Source organism: Mauremys mutica, chromosome 1, assembly GCF_020497125.1.
Source record: "Mauremys mutica isolate MM-2020 ecotype Southern chromosome 1, ASM2049712v1, whole genome shotgun sequence".
Classification (NCBI taxonomy): Eukaryota; Metazoa; Chordata; order Testudines; family Geoemydidae; genus Mauremys; species Mauremys mutica.
Window position 1 is genome coordinate 7,152,595 of NC_059072.1, and position 18,691 is coordinate 7,171,285.

Here is an 18,691-nt window from a genome sequence, read left to right on the forward strand (position 1 = left end):
CCTTTGCAGTGCCAGGAGTTCATACCTGTCTCAGACAGGGGCCAAGTCTGATGGACCTTGGTCTGTTGCACCGGAGCAGCACTCATGTTCCTTTATTTTTCTTTCACTATGTATTTCACCTCTGTAACCTACAGCAAACAGTAAAGCTGGTGGCAAAAGCTTCCAAAGTGTGGAAAAAGCTGAGCTGCACCATCCCCAGGCAGGATTATTCAGGGGAACAAATAGGAAACGATCAGGTAGCTGAGAAATATTATCTGTAACCTCCTGCCAGAGCACTGTGATGCATGCAGAGGAGCAGTGCACTGGTAGCCCTCTGTATCCAATATTACTGAGGGCACCAACCCAGCTTATTTCGTACCACTGATATCGAGGGAACCTGCCTATCGTATAACAAAATCTTGGAGTCTTCTAGATACAGAGACTCTGTGAATCGTTTCTTTTCCATGTCTCGAGTCTCATTTTGAAGAGGGCCCCAAACCAGCCTCTGTTATTGTGGGTACCGTCGGTTGCTAGGTAACTGAGTGCAGCCAGTTTGCCTGCAAAATCAGACCCCAATTTGCAGCTCCAGCTATTGGAGCAGTTCTTATTCTGAAACACGATTTGGATAGTGCTGTAGGGCAGAGGTGGGCAAACTATGGCCCACAGGCTGAATCTGGCCCGTCAGGGCTTTGGATCTGGCCCGCGGGATTTCCACCCGCTGGAAGCGGCCAGCACCACGTCCCTGCGGCTCCTGGTAGGGGGCAGAGGGCTCCGTGCGCTGCCCTCGCCTCCAGGCACCGCCCCCCGCAGCTCCCATTGGCTGGGAATGGGGAACCGCAGCCAATGGGAGCTTCAGGGGAGATACCCACAGGGGAGGGCAGCACGCGGCGCCCTCTGCCTCCCTCAGGGGCTGCAGGAATGTGGTGCCAGGCACTTCCAGGAGCAGCCCGGGGCCAGGGCAGGCAGGGAGCCTGTCTTAGCCCCACTGCGCACCACTGACACCCCAGAGCCACTCAAGGTAAGCGGCGCTGGGCTGGAGCCCGCACCCTGAACTCCTCCTGCACCTCGCACCCTAATCCCCTGCCACACCCCTCCTGCACCCCAACCCCCTGCCCTGAGCCCCCTCCCGCACTCTGCACCCCCTCCTGCACCCCAACCCCCTGCCCTGAGCCCCCTCCCGCACTCTGCGCCCCCTCCTGCACCCCAACCCCCTGCCCTGAGCCCCCTCCCGCACTCTGCACCCCCTCCTGCACCCCACCCCCGGCCCTGAGCCCCCTCCCGCACTCTGCACCCCCTCCTGCACCCCAACCCCCTGCCCTGAGCCCCCTCCCGCACTCTGCACCCCCTCCTGCACCCCAACCCCCTGCCCTGAGCCCCCTCCCACACTCTGCACCCATCCTGCACCCCAACCCCCTGCCCTGAGCCCCCTCCCGCACTCTGCACCCCCTCCTGCACCCCAACCCGCTGCCCTGAGCCCCCTCCCACACTCTGCACCCCTCCTGCACCCCAACCCCCTGCCCTGAGCCCCCTCCCGCACTCTGCACCCCCTCCTGCACCCCAACCCCCTGCCCTGAGCCCCCTCCCGCACTCTGCACCCCCTCCTGCACCCCAACCCGCTGCCCTGAGCCCCCTCCCACACTCTGCACCCCCTCCTGCACCCCAACCCCCTGTCCTGAGCCCCCCCTGCACTCTGCACCCCCTCCTGCACCCCAACCCCCTGCCCTGAGCCCCTTGTACACCTTGCACCCCTCCTGTACCCCAACCCCCTGCCCTGAGCCCCCTGCCACTCTGCACCCCCTCCTGCACCCCAACCCCCTGCCCTGAGCCTCCTCCTACACTCTGCACCCACTCTGCACCCCAACCCCCTGCCCTGAGCCCCCTCCCGCACTCTGCACCCATCCTGCACCCCAACCCCCTGCCCTGAGCCCCCTCCCGCACTCTGCACCCCCTCCTGCACCCCAACCCCCTGCCCTGAGCCCCCTCCCGCACTCTGCACCCCATCCTGCACCCCAACCCCCTGCCCTGAGCCCCCTCCCGCACTCTGCACCCCCTCCTGCACCCCAACCCCCTGCCCTGAGCCCCCTCCCACACTCTGCACCCCCTCCTGCACCCCAACCCCCTGCCCTGAGCCCCCTCCCGCACTCTGCACCCCTCCTGCACCCCAACCCCCTGTCCTGAGCCCCCCCGCACTCTGCACCCCCTCCTGCACCCCAACCCCCTGCCCTGAGCCCCCTCCCACACTCTGCACCCATCCTGGACCCCAACCCCCTGCCCTGAGCCCCCTCCCGCACTCTGCACCCCCTCCTGCACCCCAACCCCCTGTCCTGAGCTCCCCCGCACTCTGCACCCCCTCCTGCACCCCAACCCCCTGCCCTGAGCCCCCTCCCGCACTCTGCACCCCCTCCTGCACCCCAACCCCCTGTCCTGAGCCCCCCCGCACTCTGCACCCCCTCCTGCACCCCAACCCCCTGCCCTGAGCCCCCTCCCACACTCTGCACCCATCCTGCACCCCAACCCCCTGCCCTGAGCCCCCTCCCACACTCTGCACCCCCTCCTGAACCCCAACCCCCTGTCCTGATCTCCCCCGCACTCTGCACCCCCTCCTGCACCCCAACCCCCTGCCCTGACCCCCCTCCCGCACTCTGCACCCTCTCCTGCACCCCAACCCCCTGCCAAGCCCTCTCGTACATCCCACACCCATCCTGTGCCCCAACCCCCTGCCCAGAGCCCCCTCTTATACACCGCACCCATCCTGCGCCCTAGCCCCCTGCCCTGAGCTCCCTCGTACACACCGCACCCATCCTGTGCCCCAACCCCCTGCCCTGAGCCCCCTCGTACACACCGCACCCATCCTGTGCCCCAACCCCCTGCCCTGAGCCCCCTCGTACATACCGCACCCATCCTGCGCCCCAACCCCTTGCCCTGAGCCCCTTCCTGCACACTGCACCCCCTCCTGCACCCCAACCCCCTGCCCTGAGCCCCCTCGTACACACCGCACCCATCCTGCGCCCCAACCCCCTGCCCTGAGTTCCCTCGTACACACCGCACCCATCCTGCGCCCCAACCCCCTGCCCTGAGCCCCTTCCTGCACACTGCACCCATCCTGCGGCCCAACCCCCTGCCCTGAGCCCCCTCGTACACACCGCACCCATCCTGCGCCCCAACCCCCTGCCCCGGCCCTACATTCATGGCCCTACATGCATTTTCCCCTCCCAGATGTGGCCCTCGGGCCAAAACGTTTGCCCACCCCTGCTGTAGGGCGCACTAAGGCTGAACAGTGAGTCCCAAACGTGTCATGTAAAGTGAGGTGGGGTGTGCTGCTGGGAAAGATGGACAGCGAAGGCCTGGAGGCCTGCAGCCCGGTGAGTAAGGCCTGGTCTACACTACGATTTTAGGTCGAATTTAGCAGTGTTACCTCGATTTAAGCCTGGACCCGTCCACACGATGAAGCCCTTTTTTTCGACTTAAAGGGCTCTTTAAATCGATTTCTTTACTCCACCTCCGACGAGGGGATTAGCGCTGAAATCGGCTTTGCTGGGTCGAATTTGGGGTAGTGTGGAGGCAATTTGACGGTATTGGCCTCCGGCAGCTATCCCAGAGTGCTCCGTTGTGACCGCTGTGGACAGCACTCTCAACTCAGATGCACTGGTCAGGGTAGACAGGAAAAGGCCCGCGAACTTTTGAATCTCATTTCCTGTTTGCCCAGCGTGGCAAGGTGCAGGTGAGTGCAGATCTCATCAGCAGAGGTGACCATGATGGAGTCCCAGGATCGCAAAAGAGCTCCAGCATGGACTGAACGGGAGGTACGGGATCTGCTCGCCCTATGGGGAGACGAATCCGTGCTAGCTGAACTCCGTTGCAGTAAACGAAATGCCAAAACATTAGCAAAAGTCTCAAAGGGCATGAAGGACAGAGGCCATAACAGGGACGCACAGCAGTGCCGCGTGGAAATGAAGGAGCTAAGGCAAGCCTACCACAAAACCAGAGAGGCAAACGGAAGGTCCAGGGCAGAGCCGCAGACATGCCGCTTCTATGCTGAGCTGCATGCCATGCTAGGGGGTGCAGCCACCACTACCCCAACCCTGTGCTTTGACTCCATCAATGGAGAATCATGCAACAAGGAAGTGGGTTTTGGGGACGAGGAAGATGATGAAGAGACTGAAGATAGCTCACAGCAAGGAAGCGGTGAAACCGATTTCCCCAACAGCCAAGATATGTTTCTCACCCTGGACTTGGAGCCAGCACCCCCCGAACCCACCCCAGGCATGCTCCCGGCCTCTGTAGGCGGAGAAGGGACCTCTGGTGAGCGTACCTTTGTAAATATTACACATGGTTTAAAAGCAAGCGTGTTTAATGATTAATCTGCCCTGGCATTCGCGGCCAGTACAGCTACATGGGGATGGAGCAGAAATCCCGGTGTTTGCTGGCATTCAGACAACATTCATTCCTCTGTGTTATCCTCAGGAGAGTGATATCATTCGTGGCCACCTGGTTGAAATAGGGTGATTTTATTAAGGGGACATTCAGAGGTGCCCCTTCCTGCTGGGGTGTTTGCCTGTGGCTGAACAGAAATGTTCCCCGCTGTTAGCCACGCGGTGCGGGGAGGGGTGAAGTGATCATCCCAGAGAATAGCATGTGTGTGGGAGGGTATTCGGGTTGTTCCGCACGCTAACCCACAAACCGCAGCCCCTCCTTTTAAATTGCAAACCCATTTTAAATGGCCAACCCAACGGCCGCTTGGTATGGGAAACGAGGGCGCTGCTATTTGAAACCACTCCCACATGTTATGAAGGTTAAGGAAGCCAAAAGACTGTGGCTTACCATAGCTGCCTGCAAGCCGAATTCTGTTGCCTGGCCCTGCGTGAGTGACCTCTCACACCACACCGGCAGGCCCGCAATATAAGAGGCAAATTGCTACCTTGTAACGAAAGCACATGTGCTGTGTCATGTGAACAGCAAGGTTTAACGGGAAAGAGTGATCCTATTGTTCTCTAAAATGTGTCTTTTTCGCTACCAATCTCCCTTTTCCCCTATCAGCTGCAAATGTTTCTCCTTTGCAGAGGCTAGCGAAGATTAGAAGGCGAAAAAAACGCACTCGGGATGAGATGTTCTCAGAGCTTCTGCTGTCCTCCCACACGGACAGAGCCCACCAGAATGCGTGGAGGCAGACGATGTCAGAGTGCAGGAAAGCACCACAGGAACGCGAGGAGAGGTGGCGGGCTGAAGAGGAGAGGTGGCGTCAGCTTGCTGACAGAAGGCAAGAGTCGATGCTCCGACTGCTGGAGCATCAAACTGATATGCTCCAGCGGATGGTTGAGCTGCAGGAAAGGCAGCAGGAGCATAGACCGCCGCTGTGACAGCCCCTGTGTAACCAACCACCCTCCTCCCCAAGTTCCACAGCCTCCTCACCCAGATGCCCAAGAACGCGGTGGGGGGGCCTCTGGCTACCCAGTCACTCCACCCCAGAGGATTCTCCAAGCAACAGAAGGCTGGCCTTCAATACGTTTTAAAGTTTTTAAGTTTAACTTTTAAAGTGCGGTGTGGTCTTGTCCTTCCCTCCACCCCCACCCCACCCGGTGCTTCCCTCCACCCCCACCCCTCCCTGGCTACCTTGGTAGTTATCCCCCTATTTGTGTGATGAATTAATAAAGAATGCATGAATGTGAAGCAACAATGACTTTATTGCCTCTGCAAGCGGTGATCAAAGGAGGGAGGGGAGGGTGTTTAGCTTACAGGGAAGTAGAGTGAACCAAGTGGGGGAGGGTTCATCTAGGAGAAACAAACAGAACTTTCACACCGTAGCCTGGCCAGTTATGAAACTGGTTTTCAAAGCTTCTCTGATGCACAGCGCGTCCTGCCGTGCTCTTCTAACCGCCCTGGTGTCTGGCTGTGCATAATCAGCGGCCAGGCAATTTGCCTCAACCTCCCACCCCGCCATAAACATCTCCCCCTTACTCTCACAGATATTGTGGAGCGCGCAGCAAGCAGTGATAACAATGGGAATATTGGTTTCGCTGAGATCTATCCGAGTCAGTAAACTGCGCCAGTGTGCTTTTAAACGTCCAAATGCACATTCTACCACCATTCTGCACTTGCTCAGCCTGTAGTTGAACAGCTCCTGACTACTGTCCAGGCTGCCTGTGTACGGCTTCATGAGCCATGGCATTAAGGGGTAGGCTGGGTCCCCAAGGATAACTATAGGCATTTCTACATCCCCAACGGTTATTTTCTGGTCTGGGAAGAAAGTCCCTTCCTGCAGCTTTTGAAACAGACCAGAGTTCCTGAAGACGAGAGCATCATGTACCTTTCCTAGCCATCCCACGTTGGTGTTGGTGAAACGTCCCTTGTGATCCACCAGTGCTTGCTGCACCATTGAAAAGTATCCCTTGCGGTTTATGTACTCGCTGGCTTGGTGCTCCGGTGCCAAGATAGGGATATGGGTTCCGTCTATCGCCCCACCACAGTTAGGAAATCCCATTGAAGCAAAGTCATCGACTATGACCTGCACGTTTCCCAGAGTCACTACCCTTGATATCAGCAGATCTTTTATTGCATGGGCTACTTGGATCACAGCAGCCTCCACAGAAGATTTGCCCACTCCAAATTGATGCCTGACTGACCGGTAGCTGTCTAGCGTTGCAAGCTTCCACAGGGCTATCGCCACTCGCTTGTGAACTGTGAGGGCTGCTCTCATCTTGGTATTCTGGCGCTTCAGGGCAGAGGAAAGCAAGTCACAAAGTTCCATGAAAGTGGCCCTTATGCATGCAAAAGTTTCGCAGTCACTGGGAATCATCCCAGACCTGCAACACTATGCGATCCCACCAGTCTGTGCTTGTTTCCCGGGCCCAAAATTGGCGTTCCACGGCATGAACCTGCCCCATTAACACCATGATGTCCACATTGCTGGGGCCCGTACTTTGCGAGAAGTCAATGTCCATGTCTATGTCCTCATCACTCTCGTTACCGTGCTGCCGTCACCTCCTCGCCTGGTTTTGCTTTGGCAGGTTCTGGTTCTGCATATACTCCAGGATACTGCGCGTGGTGTTTACAGTGCTCATAATTGCCGCGGTGATCTGAGTGGGCTCCAGGATCCCAGTGCTATGGCGTCTGGGCTGAAAAAAGGTGCGAAACGATTGTCTGTTCTGACGGAGGGAGGGGCGACTGACAACATGGCTTACAGGGAATTACAGTCCACAAAGGGGGTGGCTTTGCATCAAGGAGAAACACAAACAACTGTGACATACAGAATGGCCCCCTCAAGGATCAAACTCAAAACCCTGGGTTTAGCAGGCCGTTGATTTCACGGCGGGAGGGAGGAAGCAAATGAATACAAAACAAATCGGGTCTATTCCTTGTTTTGATCCACTCCATCTATCTTTTACATCTTTAGGGTGGCAGCAGACAGTGCAGTTTGCTAGCCATCGTCAGCTCCTGGGTGCTCAGCAGAAGATGCTGCATTACGATTGCTAGCCATCATCATCTCCTGGGTGCTCGGCAGAAGATGGGAATGACCTGGCTGAGCCCAGGCACCCCTGACTGTTCTCACTGAGGTCGGTTAAAAAAGCACCCAGGAATATGACGACAATGGCTACCAATCGTAATGCACTGTCTGCGGCCAAAAGGCAATGAGCTGCTGCTGTGTAGCAATGCAGTCCCATGTCTGCCAGCACCCAGGAAACGTACGGTGATGGTGAGCTGAGTGGGCTCCATGCTTGCCGTGGTATGGCGTCTGTTCAGGTAATTCAGGAAAAAAGGCGTGAAACGATTGTCTGCCGTTGCTTTCACGGAGGGAGGGAGGGAGAGGGGGACCTGACGACATTTACCCAGAACCACCTGCGACACTGTTTTGGCCCCATCAGGGCACTGGGATCTCAACCCAGAATCCCAATGGGCAGCGGAGACTGCGGGAACTGTGGGATAGCTACTCACAGCTACCCACAGTGCAACGCTCTGGAAGTCGATGCTAGCCTCGATACTATGGACGCAGTCCACCGACTTAATGCACTTAGAGCATTTTGTGTGGGGACACACACAATCGACTGTATAAAAACGATTTCTAAAGAACCGACTTCTATAAATCCGACCTAATTTCGTAGTGTAGACATACAATCACACACCATCTCTACTCTGACCTGCCAAATGCCTTTGACAAGCACGTCCAATGTTCTCTCCTCCAGCTGCCCGCCCAAACCTTCATGCATCTCACCCCACAGCAATCCCCACCTGACTCTGAAGCTGCCCCACAACAATATTACACAAGACATTTTGTTCCCTGCATGTGTCAATGTGCATGGACCTAAATCATTTATTAAAGCACATTTTAACTTCGTCCAGCAGTGACTGAACACACCCCCTACAGTCTTTCCTCTCCTCAGTTCCATGACCTCTGTTATCCATTCTCTTTCAGACGGCATTTACCTACGAAGCCATCAAGTGAAGAACACGGCTTGTTTTCCTGCTGCTACCAGCAAAATCCTGAGTAAAGAGCAAGTCTGAGAATCAGAAAACTCACGTCTAACTATTTTGGGGTCAGCCATGATCATTTGCTCAGGAACCTTTCAGAAACACGTTAGAATCTGATCCCAGATGCTTGCACGTTCCAGGTGCATCCAGAAGACACGAGACAGATGTCCTTTGGACCACACCACCACCACCAGCATAGCACTTTTACAGATGTTACACAATGGCCATTGTAATGGAAATATTTTACATTGCCGTTTTCCCTCCCAGGGAGGGCACGTGCCTATATTCTCCTTTTCAAATACCCCCCCACTCCACCCTGGACTAGTCCTCAGCCAATCCCTCATGCTGTACAATACATGAACACATTGCTTTGCACCACTGAATCTAATAAATATTTTTATAGACAGTCTGTGCCACTTTGTACCTTTTTCAGCGTCTCTAGTAAGAGTAGCTGGCGTACAGGCTGGGGAATTGGTAAAGAGTGGTATAGCCAAATGGGGGAGAGGGCTCAGAAGCACATGTTTGGGGTTAATCAGTGCACAGAGCCGAGTCCGTGGGTCCCTTTATGCCATGCACACTCGCAGACAGAGAAATTATTAATCCGGATCAAGGAAGACAGTCTCCAGGAAGTCCCAATACACCAGCCTACTTCTGCACCCATGTAACTTCCTCCCCATCCACCCTCATCACGTTGGCGCTGTCTATTTCAGAGACATTTGCACCAGTGTAACTATAGCGATGTAGTTACACTAGCACAAGCCCCTGATGTGCTGCACCAACGTAAAGCAAGATTTAGACCGACACATTGCTGGGGTAAGCTCTGCTTTACAGTCTGTCGCGTGTCTTCACTAGAGGTTTACACTGGTGTAACTCCAGATGTATCTATGCCAGCGCTGATTTCTCTAGAGCAGGCAGGGCCACAGGTCACCTGGAAGTGCCGCTAACTGTTCCAATTCTCCCCACACTGCACAACGTTCACCAGCATTTAAAAAAAAAAGGAAATGTAGCGTGGGAGTCAGGACTCGGGGCCCATGTCACTGGAGAGCAGCCTTCAGCGAAGGCCTGTCTACAGGAGCCTCTGCACCCTGCTTACTTCTTCATGTTGGACAAAGAAGCCATGAAAGGTTGGTTCCCCCCCCAGCTTCTTTTTAAAGCAATGCCAGTGCTGGTGTTTTCTGATTTTGCTGGGGGGGGGGGGGCGTGTCTCAGGGTACATATGGTGATGAGTTTTTAACATAGACAACTTTTTTCCAAAATCTTACTCAAGCATTGCATTGCAGTCAAGTAGAACTACAGAACAACCCTAAGAACGTTAAACACTCTGAATAACAATCCCCTTCCCTCTCAATGGCTCAGGCTTCACTCTTGGTTCTTGTGCTGTCACCATTTCACTAGAGCTCCACTAGTCTTCCAGCCTAGTCAGGGCTTGAATGTATTAAGTCAGCAGTTCTCGAACGTCACTGCACTGCAACCCCCTTCTGAGAACAAAAATTACTACCTGACCAGCCTAGGGCAGTGAAGCTTGGGCTTCGGCTTCAGCCCCAGGACCCAGCAAGTCTAACGCTGGCCGTGGTGACCCCATTAAAACGGGGTCATGACTCACAGTTTGAGAACCGCTGTACTAAGTAAATGGCAATTTTGGGGTGGGAGAAGGAGAAATGAACAAAAGAAAATTTTCAACCCTCATTTATACACCATAAAGTAGCACAATAGGCACAATCTTGGGGTGGGTTTTTTTTTTAAACCCTTTATCCAGTGGGCTAGGCGGGAATGACTTGAGAACTGAAGAGATTCCAAGTGGGTTGGGGCAGGGGGACGACTGTAATTCTGAGATAATTTTGCTGTATGAATATTTTTGAGCTTTGATACAGTACCAAGGCCATAAGTGCCCTATGTCAAGGTTCCTTCCCCACTCTGAACTCTAGGGTACAGATGTGGGGACCTGCATGAGAACAATTACCATCTTAGATTTGGTTTTTCTGCCACCACCCAAACCATTTAAGAGTTATTTGGGAAACTCTGTCTCCTCCCCCCTAGAATATCTCCCTCCCAAGTACTATAACCCTTCCCTGGGTAGCCTTAAGAGACTCCTCCACCAATTTCCTGCTGAACACCGATCCAAACCCTTGGATCTTAAAACAAGGAGAAATTAACCATTCACCTTCCTTTCCCCACACCAATTCCTGGTGAGTGCAGATCCAACCCCCTTGGATCTTAAAACAAGGACAAATCAATCAGGTTTTTAAAAAGAAGGCTTTTAATTAAAGAAAGTTAAAAATCATCTCTGTAAAATCAGGATGGAAAATAACTTTACAGGGTAATCAGATTCATAGAGCCCAGAGGAACCCCCTCTAATCTTAGGTTCAAAGTTACAGCAAACAGAGGTAAATCCTCTTAGCAAAAAGGAACATTTACAAGTTGAGAAAACAAAGATAAACCTAACACGCCTTGCCTGGCTGTTACTTACAAGTTTGAAATATGAGAGAGTGGTTCAGAAAGATTTGAAGAGCCTGGACTGACGTCTGGTCCCTCTTAGTCCCAAGAGCGAACAACCCTCAAAACAAAGAGCACAAACATAAGCCTTCCCCCCACCAAGATTTGAAAGTATCTTGTCCCCTTATTGGTCCTTTGGGTCAGGTGTCAGACAGGTTACCTGAGCTTCTTAACCCTTTACAGGTAAAAGGATTTTGGTGTCTCTGGCCAGGAGGGATTTTATAGTATTGTACACAGGAGGGCTGTTCCCTTCCCTTTATAGTTATGACACTCTACAAATACAATATCACAGATTATTATTATTCACTTGTATTGCTGTAGTACCTGGGAGTGCCAGTCATGGCCCAGGGTCCCATTGTGCGAGGTGCTATATGAACATACAAAGGTACCAGCCACAAGCGATGTCTATCCCATAGGACCATTTTAGGGACAGTTATTAATCACCAGTGCTAGGGGGTTAGAGCACATTGCCTATAAACCACAGCAAGGCCATTTTGGCTTAGCTTTAAGACTGAATTAATTATTCTAACTAGAAACGGGTTCACAGTTGCAAAGCATTCCCAGCGTTGGGCTCTGGAGTTTTGGTTCGGGCCCATCTGTGATTGAAGACACCCCCCTGTGTCTCTTCCCGTATGTCCACACTACCTTTGGGAGTGAGCCCCACCCAGCCTGGGTTCACGGATGGCTCCTGCTAGCGTGCGGACATTGCAACTCAGGCTGAATCTCGGACTCTCGAGTCCCATCCCTCCCCACCCCGGCTTGAGAACCTGAGCTCCAGACCAAGTCACAACACCCGCACAGCTCTTAGCACACTAGCACAAGTCCCATTAGCACTAGTCTTTGAACCCGGGCTGAGAGGTTCACTCCAAGCCGCACTGTCGACACACCCTAAGGGGTTTGATCCTACAAAGTGCCAAGAGCCTCACGAAGCACTGTAGGTACTCAGCACCTCGCAGGACAGAGCCCCTTGTGGGATCGGAACCTAAACCAGCTAGACCAGGGGTGGGCAAACTTTTTGGCCCGAGGGCCACATCGGAGTGGCAAAACTGTATGGAGGGCCGGGTAGGGAAGATTGTGCCTCCCCAAACAGCCTGGCCCCTGCCTCCTATCTGCCCCCACACACTTCCCATCCCCTGACTGCCCCCCCAACCTCCGCCCCATCCAACCCCCCTGCTCCGTGTCCCCTGACTGCCCCCTGAAACTCCCTGCACCTTATCCAACAGCCCCCACTCCCCACCCCCTTACCAGCCGCTCAGCAGGAGCTTGCAGCTGCGCGGCCCAGCCAGAGCCAGCCACGCCACCCAGAGCGCTGGCAGCATGGCGAGCGGAGGCTGCGGGGGAGGGGAGGCAGCGGGGGAGGGGCTATGGATGAGTCTTCCCGGCTGGGAGCTCAAGGGCCGGGCAGGACAGTCCCACGGGCCGGATGTGGCTCGTGGGCCGTAGTTTGCCCATCTCTGAGCTAGACACATGTAATTACTTACCGTCTTTCTGTGGATTCACCACAACGTGCCTCATCTAAAGCACTATGGTCTTCATATATTAACATGCACACACATGACTATACAAGACAGTAATAAATAGGCAAGCCTGCCAGAAGCGACCTCTACATGACAAACTCACCGAGCAGACACCCTGCTTCTCACACTGGCGCTTACAGTATGGGGGTGGGGGTGGAAAGGGTTAACTCCAAGGTTGAGGGCCCCCGATGGAGAACACCCAGCCAAGGGGCCTTGTCTATTTCAAACCAAGCGTTACTTCCAAACTGAGCAATAGGTGTTGGCAGCTGCAGCGGTGTGGCACAGAGGGAGAGAGACATTTTGCACCTAGGCAGGTCCCAGGGTGTCTAGAGCAGGGGTGGGCAAACTATGGCCCGCGGGATGCTTATGGCCCTCCGGCCCTTTTTATCCGGCCCGTGAGCTCTGTCCAGCTCCGCCTGGCACTCCGGCCGGGGGAGCGGGGCTGGGGGTTTCGCCACGCTCCGGCCAGGGGAGCGGGGCTGGGGGTTTCGCCACGCTCCGGCTGGGGCAGCGGGGCTGGGGGTTTCGCCACGCTCCGGCTGGGGCAGCGGGGCTGGGGGTTTCGCCACGCTCCGGCCGGGGGAGCGGGGCTGGGGGTTTCGCCACGCTCCGGCCGGGGGAGCGGGGCTGGGGGTTTCGCCACGCTCCGGCCGGGGGAGCGGGGCCGGGGGTTTCGCCACGCTCCGGCCGGGGCAGCGGGGCTGGGGGTTTCGCCACGCTCCGGCCGGGGCAGCGGGGCTGGGGGTTTCGCCACACTCCGGCCGGGGGAGCGGGGCTGGGGGTTTCGCCACGCTCCGGCCGGGGGAGCGGGGCTGGGGGTTTCGCCACGCTCCGGCTGGGAGAGTGGGGCTGGGTCTTTGTTGCTCTTTGCCTGGGGCTCCGATGGAGTGGGAGCGGGGGCTTGCTGCGCTCTGCCCAACACTCCTCAGTGATGTGCAGTCATTTTCAGCACCATCTTCAGGGAAGATTCTGCACACAAAACGCCACATTCCTCAGGTATGACCTCACCACCCCTATGCAGCAGCAGCGGGCCAAATCCCTGTTTCCTCGAGAGCCTTGAGTAGAGGGAAACCATCCAGGGCCGTAGCTGTTCCCGTCTGGGCTCTTCTGCATGTGGCACAGCTGTCTTGGTGTCACACTGCCAGCAGGGCCTATAGGAGTTCCTGGTACCACCCTGTGAAGCCCCCCGCGCGCCACCCCTCATGAATCCTCTCGCCGCACCGTAGTAAAATCCCTCATTATATACAAGCTTTTAATGAACACAACAGTGCAAACAGAACTCAAAGTACAACAGTAAGAACTTTTTTCTGGGGGAGGCTGGGACATAAAGTTACAGGTGAGTTTACACCTGTCTCTTCTTGTCCACATGGATTCTGGGATAGAGTGACATGGCTCAAAATTGTCAGGGGCACTGACGCCCGACAAATCCAGGCTAGAGAGAGGGCCCGATTTTTTCACAGTGCTGCTATCTTGTAAAACAGCAGTTTGAAATAAGGGCAGCAGTTAGGATTTTCTTTTCCCTTTCAAAAATGAGTGCTGCAACAAAAACAAAACAAAACAAAACAAAAAATGGACAATGAGTGTCGGGTTTTCAACAAAGAATGGAATACAAAATATTTTTTCACAAACGTGAACTCGAAGGGTGTATGCTTGATTTGTCAGGAAAGCATCGCGGTTTCAAGGAGTACAACTTGAATCGCCATTTTTCAACGAAACATCCTAATTATGGCAGCAATTTAACAGCTGAGGCAAGAAAAAACTGAGCAACTCGCCACAAACTTAAAAACTCAGCAAGATATTTATGTGCGACAGGCTGCAATTCAGGAAGCCACTACATAGGCAAGTTATGTTCTGCCATTTAAAATCGCTAAACAAAATAAGCCTTTTGCTGAAGGGGAGTTTTTGAAAGAATGCATGGTTGATGTTTCTGGCATGCTGTGCCCAGAATACCAAAACAAATTTGAGAACATTAGTTTGTCACAAAGAACTGTAGAAGTGATTGATGAACATTTGGCTTCTGAGCTGAACAAGAAAGCACAGGGCTTTACATTGTTTTCATTAGCTCTCGATGATAGCAACCAGGACACAGCACAGTCACTGATTTTTGTCAGAGGAATTAATGACAAATTTGAAATCACAGAGGAATTTTTATCAATGGAATCAATGAAAGGCACAATTAAGGGACTGGATTTATATGAGAGGGTGTCTGGGTGCCTTGAACATCTGAAGCTCCCCTGGAGTAAACTGGCAAATGTAACCACAGATGGATCCCCAAATTTAATAGGGAAAAATGTAGGACTTTTAAAAAGAATTCAGGACAAAGTAAAAGAAGATGACCCTGATAAAGTGGTGATTTTTCTCAGGAGGCCCTCTGCAAAAATATCCTGGACATTGATCATGTTGTTTGCACAGTAGTGAAAATAGTGAACTACACAAGAGCGAGGGGACTTAATCATCAGCAATTCATTTCCCTTTTGGAAGACACTGACACCGAACACTAGGACTTACTTTATCATACAAATGGCTGCTGGCTCAGCCTAGGAAAGGTATTGAAGTGAGTGTGGGAGCTCAGAGATGAAATTCACACTTTTCTGGAGATGTAGTGGAAAGAAAACGATTTCCCTGAATTAAAGAATTCAAACTGGGTGTGCGACCTCGCTTTTGGTCTGGATATCTTGGCACGTTTAAATGAATTTAATATAAACCTGCAAGCAAAGAATGTGTTTGTACACATTTTGTATTCTAGTGTGACAGCTTTCAAAGCCAAGTTAGTGTTGTTTTCAAAACAAATGAAGGACAAAGTGTTTGCTCGCTTTCCAACACTGAAATACTTAGAAGTGTCACCAGAGCAGAGAGAAAAGTACAGCAAAATTTTGAGTGACTTGCACGGAGAATATTCTCATCGATTCTCTGACTTTGAGAAGATAGAGAAGACACTGGAGCTGGTGTCATGCCCACTATCATTTGACTACAACAAAGCCCCACAAGAATTACAACTGGAGCTCATTGATCTCCAGTGTGATTCCACCTTGAAGGAAAAGTACAGTTCAGAAAAACTGGATGAGTTTTATGCCTCAAGTGAAACAAAGTTCCCAAATATCCGCAAGGTGGCACAGAAAATCCTTGTTTTGTTTGGCTCCACCTATGTTTGCGAACAAACATTTTCCCTGATGAATTACAACAAATCTCGCTACAGATCCCAGTTAACTGATCAGCATTTCAGCTCAGTATTGCGGATTTCCACAAGAATTACATTGGACTTTGATGGCATTGTAAAAAAAGATGACCGGCTGCATTGTTCACATTAATCAAAGAGGGTGTGGAAAGGGGTTAAGTTTTGTTTAATTATTGTAATACATTGTTATGATGGTATATTTATAATAAATAAGGTTTTATGTTTATTTCCACTAAAATGTGTCTTTATTAAATAGAGTTCATTTGAATATCTCTGAATTGTTAATTTGGTGAGTGTTCATGGCCCATGAGGCAGTCAGGGGGCGGGAAGTGGGAGGGGGCAGGGGCCAGGCACAGCCTTCGCTACCCAGCTACTCTGTACAGTTTCTCAACACCGATGTGGCCCTCGGGCCAAAAAGTTTGCTCACCCCGGTCTAGAGCTTGTTACATGTAATGCCTTGTTAGTACCTTTCTATGGCATTAACTCTTTGAATCCTGATGGTCTAAGAATTCTCAAACGAAAAGCCTTTAGCTCTTTCCTGGTAGCCTGAGCTACTTAAAAGAAAAAAATAGAAGCCATCCCCCGGTTTAGTAACATTCTTGGAATCAAAAGTGCATAAAATGCTGAAATCACATTAAATGTTAAGGAAAAGGGAGCAATTGGGTTTAATGATTAATAATAGGATAGAATTAAATCGATTGTTCCTGGGAACTGCCTGCAGCCCTATCAAAATGAGCTTTTGCTTGAGTTACTGGAGATCTAACATTGCTCTACGGCAGTGGTTCCCAAACCTGGGTTTGTGAACCCCTGGGGGTTTGCAGAATGTTACAGGGGGTTCACCAGAAATATTTCACTAATGGCAGCCAGAGGACCCCGGGCATGGGAGGCAGCAGGTGGGACCCGGTTGCGGGGCCAGGCAGTTTGGGCAGGCAGCCCGAACCCTGCCCCCCATCAACGGGGGAGCCGGCAGCCCAAACCCCAGCACTCTGCACGAGGCTGGCAGCCCGAGCCCCAGGAAGAGGGGGCCGGGCAGTTGGGGACGGCAGCCCGAGCTCAGTGGAGCTCAGTTGACCAAGGCGGTCCACAGGGTCCAGCAGCCTGAGCCCCACGGAGTGCAGAGCCGGCAGCCCAGACCCTGGCGTGGGGCCAGTTGCCTGAGCCCTGCGGTGGACAGGGCAGCTGCTGAGACCCCAGACGTGCAGGTGGCAGCTCAGACCCCTGTCCTTGTCAGACAGGGGAAGTTGGCATCGAGGGCAGAGTGAGAGGAGCCACTCTGTACGTGGGGGATGGTCCAAGCTAATTTGTCCCTCGCAGGACACCCTCCTCGGGACAGACCTCTTGGTGGAAGAAAAGCTGTTTGCGAGCCAAACCAGCCAGAAGCACGTTGTAGCCCGTATAGCAGTGTTAAGGTGCCTCAGTAATTGTCATTCTCTCTGGAGTGCTGTTTTGCTTCAATGGGACTTGAGTGAATCTTCTCATTTTCTAGTTTGTTGGTTGTTAGCAGTCTCTCTGTGTTATTTTTATTAGAACTTTTGTACACAAGTTCAGTGGATAAGTGGCTGGAAAAGGAAAGTGTAAAGATGCAAGAATCAGCTAGTGTTTCCTCAAGTCCATACTGTGGAAAATCTAAGTCTAATGATCATGATGGTCCTGGAAAGTCACTTACAAAGAAAAGAAAATATGACAATGTTTATATAAAATATGGCTTTACATGAATTGTTCAAAAACGTCCAAAACCATTGTGTGCGATTTGTGGTGACGTTCTAGCAAACAGCAACCTCAAACCTTCTCTACTTCGGCGCCATTTAGACACAAGGCATCCTGCACAGCTCGACAACCCTGTTGATTTTTTCAAATGAAAATTAGCTGAGAGGAAAAGTGACATTACCAGCTTTATATCCAAACCAAGTACTTATAATGAAAATGCACTTCAAGCATCATACTGCGTGAGCTACCGAATAGCAAAAGCATCAGAAGCCCATACCATAGCAGAGAGCTTGATTGGTCCATGTATAAAAGACGTTAGTTCATTGCATGCTGGGAGAAAAGGCTGCAAAAAGGATTGACATGGTACCTTTGTCCAATAATACATTGTCACGAAGAATTAATGACATGTCAAATAATGTAGAGACCACAGTTGTACATAGAGTGAAAAACAGTCCATATTATGCTATACAGTTGGATGAATCAACTAATGTAGCTAATCTAGCTATTTTGCTACTGTTTGTACGTTATGTGAATGAAGGGATTGTTGAAGAAGACTTGTTGTTTTGCCAACCATTGGAAGAACGTAAAACTGGAAAAGATATCTTCAATCTGACTAATGCATATTTTCAAGAAAAGGAAATAGATTGGTCTCATTGCTTAGGCATTTGCACTGATGGGGACACATCAATGATGGAGAAGTATACTGGATTTGTATCTCGAACAAAAAAGGCTGTATCAAAAGCCTCTTGTACTCATTGCAGCATCCATAGACAAGGCCTCTCAACAAAACACATGCCTGAGGGACGATGCAGTGAAAATTGTGAAATTTCATAAATTCATGGCCAACAAATTCCAGAATATTTAACGTACTTTGTGAAGAAATGGTTATTGTACACAATTGTCTGTTGATCCATACCGAAGTTAGATGGCTCTCAGGGGACAAAATCCTTGTGCGCTTGTTTGAGCTTAGAATGGAAATCCTAGATTTTTTCAACAGCCACCCTCTCCACCTTGCCAGCTGTATGGCAAATAATATCTGGCTCCAGAGCCTAGCTTATTTAGCAGATATTTTCTCAAGAATTAATGACCTAAATTTATCTCTTCAAGGCCTCAATATAACAGTGTTCAATGTGCAAGAGCAAGCTGAATCCATGATAAAGAAGTTGCAGTTCTGGGAAAGTTGTTTGGAAAACAACCAAATGGAATGTTTCAGTAATCTTCATGACTTCCTGGCAGAACCTAAACTTCAGCTGGATCAGTGCACTAAAACCAATATAACTGCACACCTAAAAGGACTTTGCACAACTTTCAGGGATACTTTCCAGCTATGCCAGGTGATAATGACTAGATTCACAAC

General features: G+C 52.0%; 1 protein-coding gene across 1 annotated transcript in view; it reads left to right on the forward strand.

Annotated features, from left to right (window-relative positions):
• IL15RA (interleukin 15 receptor subunit alpha) overlaps window positions 1-8,818 on the forward strand; it is an 82,397-nt gene extending 73,579 nt beyond the window's left edge. The window contains exon 8 of the mRNA XM_045028574.1: window positions 8,387-8,818. The gene's annotated coding sequence lies outside the window, so the exon portion shown is untranslated. The remainder of the gene's footprint in view (window positions 1-8,386) is intronic.
• Window positions 8,819-18,691: the final 9,873 nt, after the last annotated feature.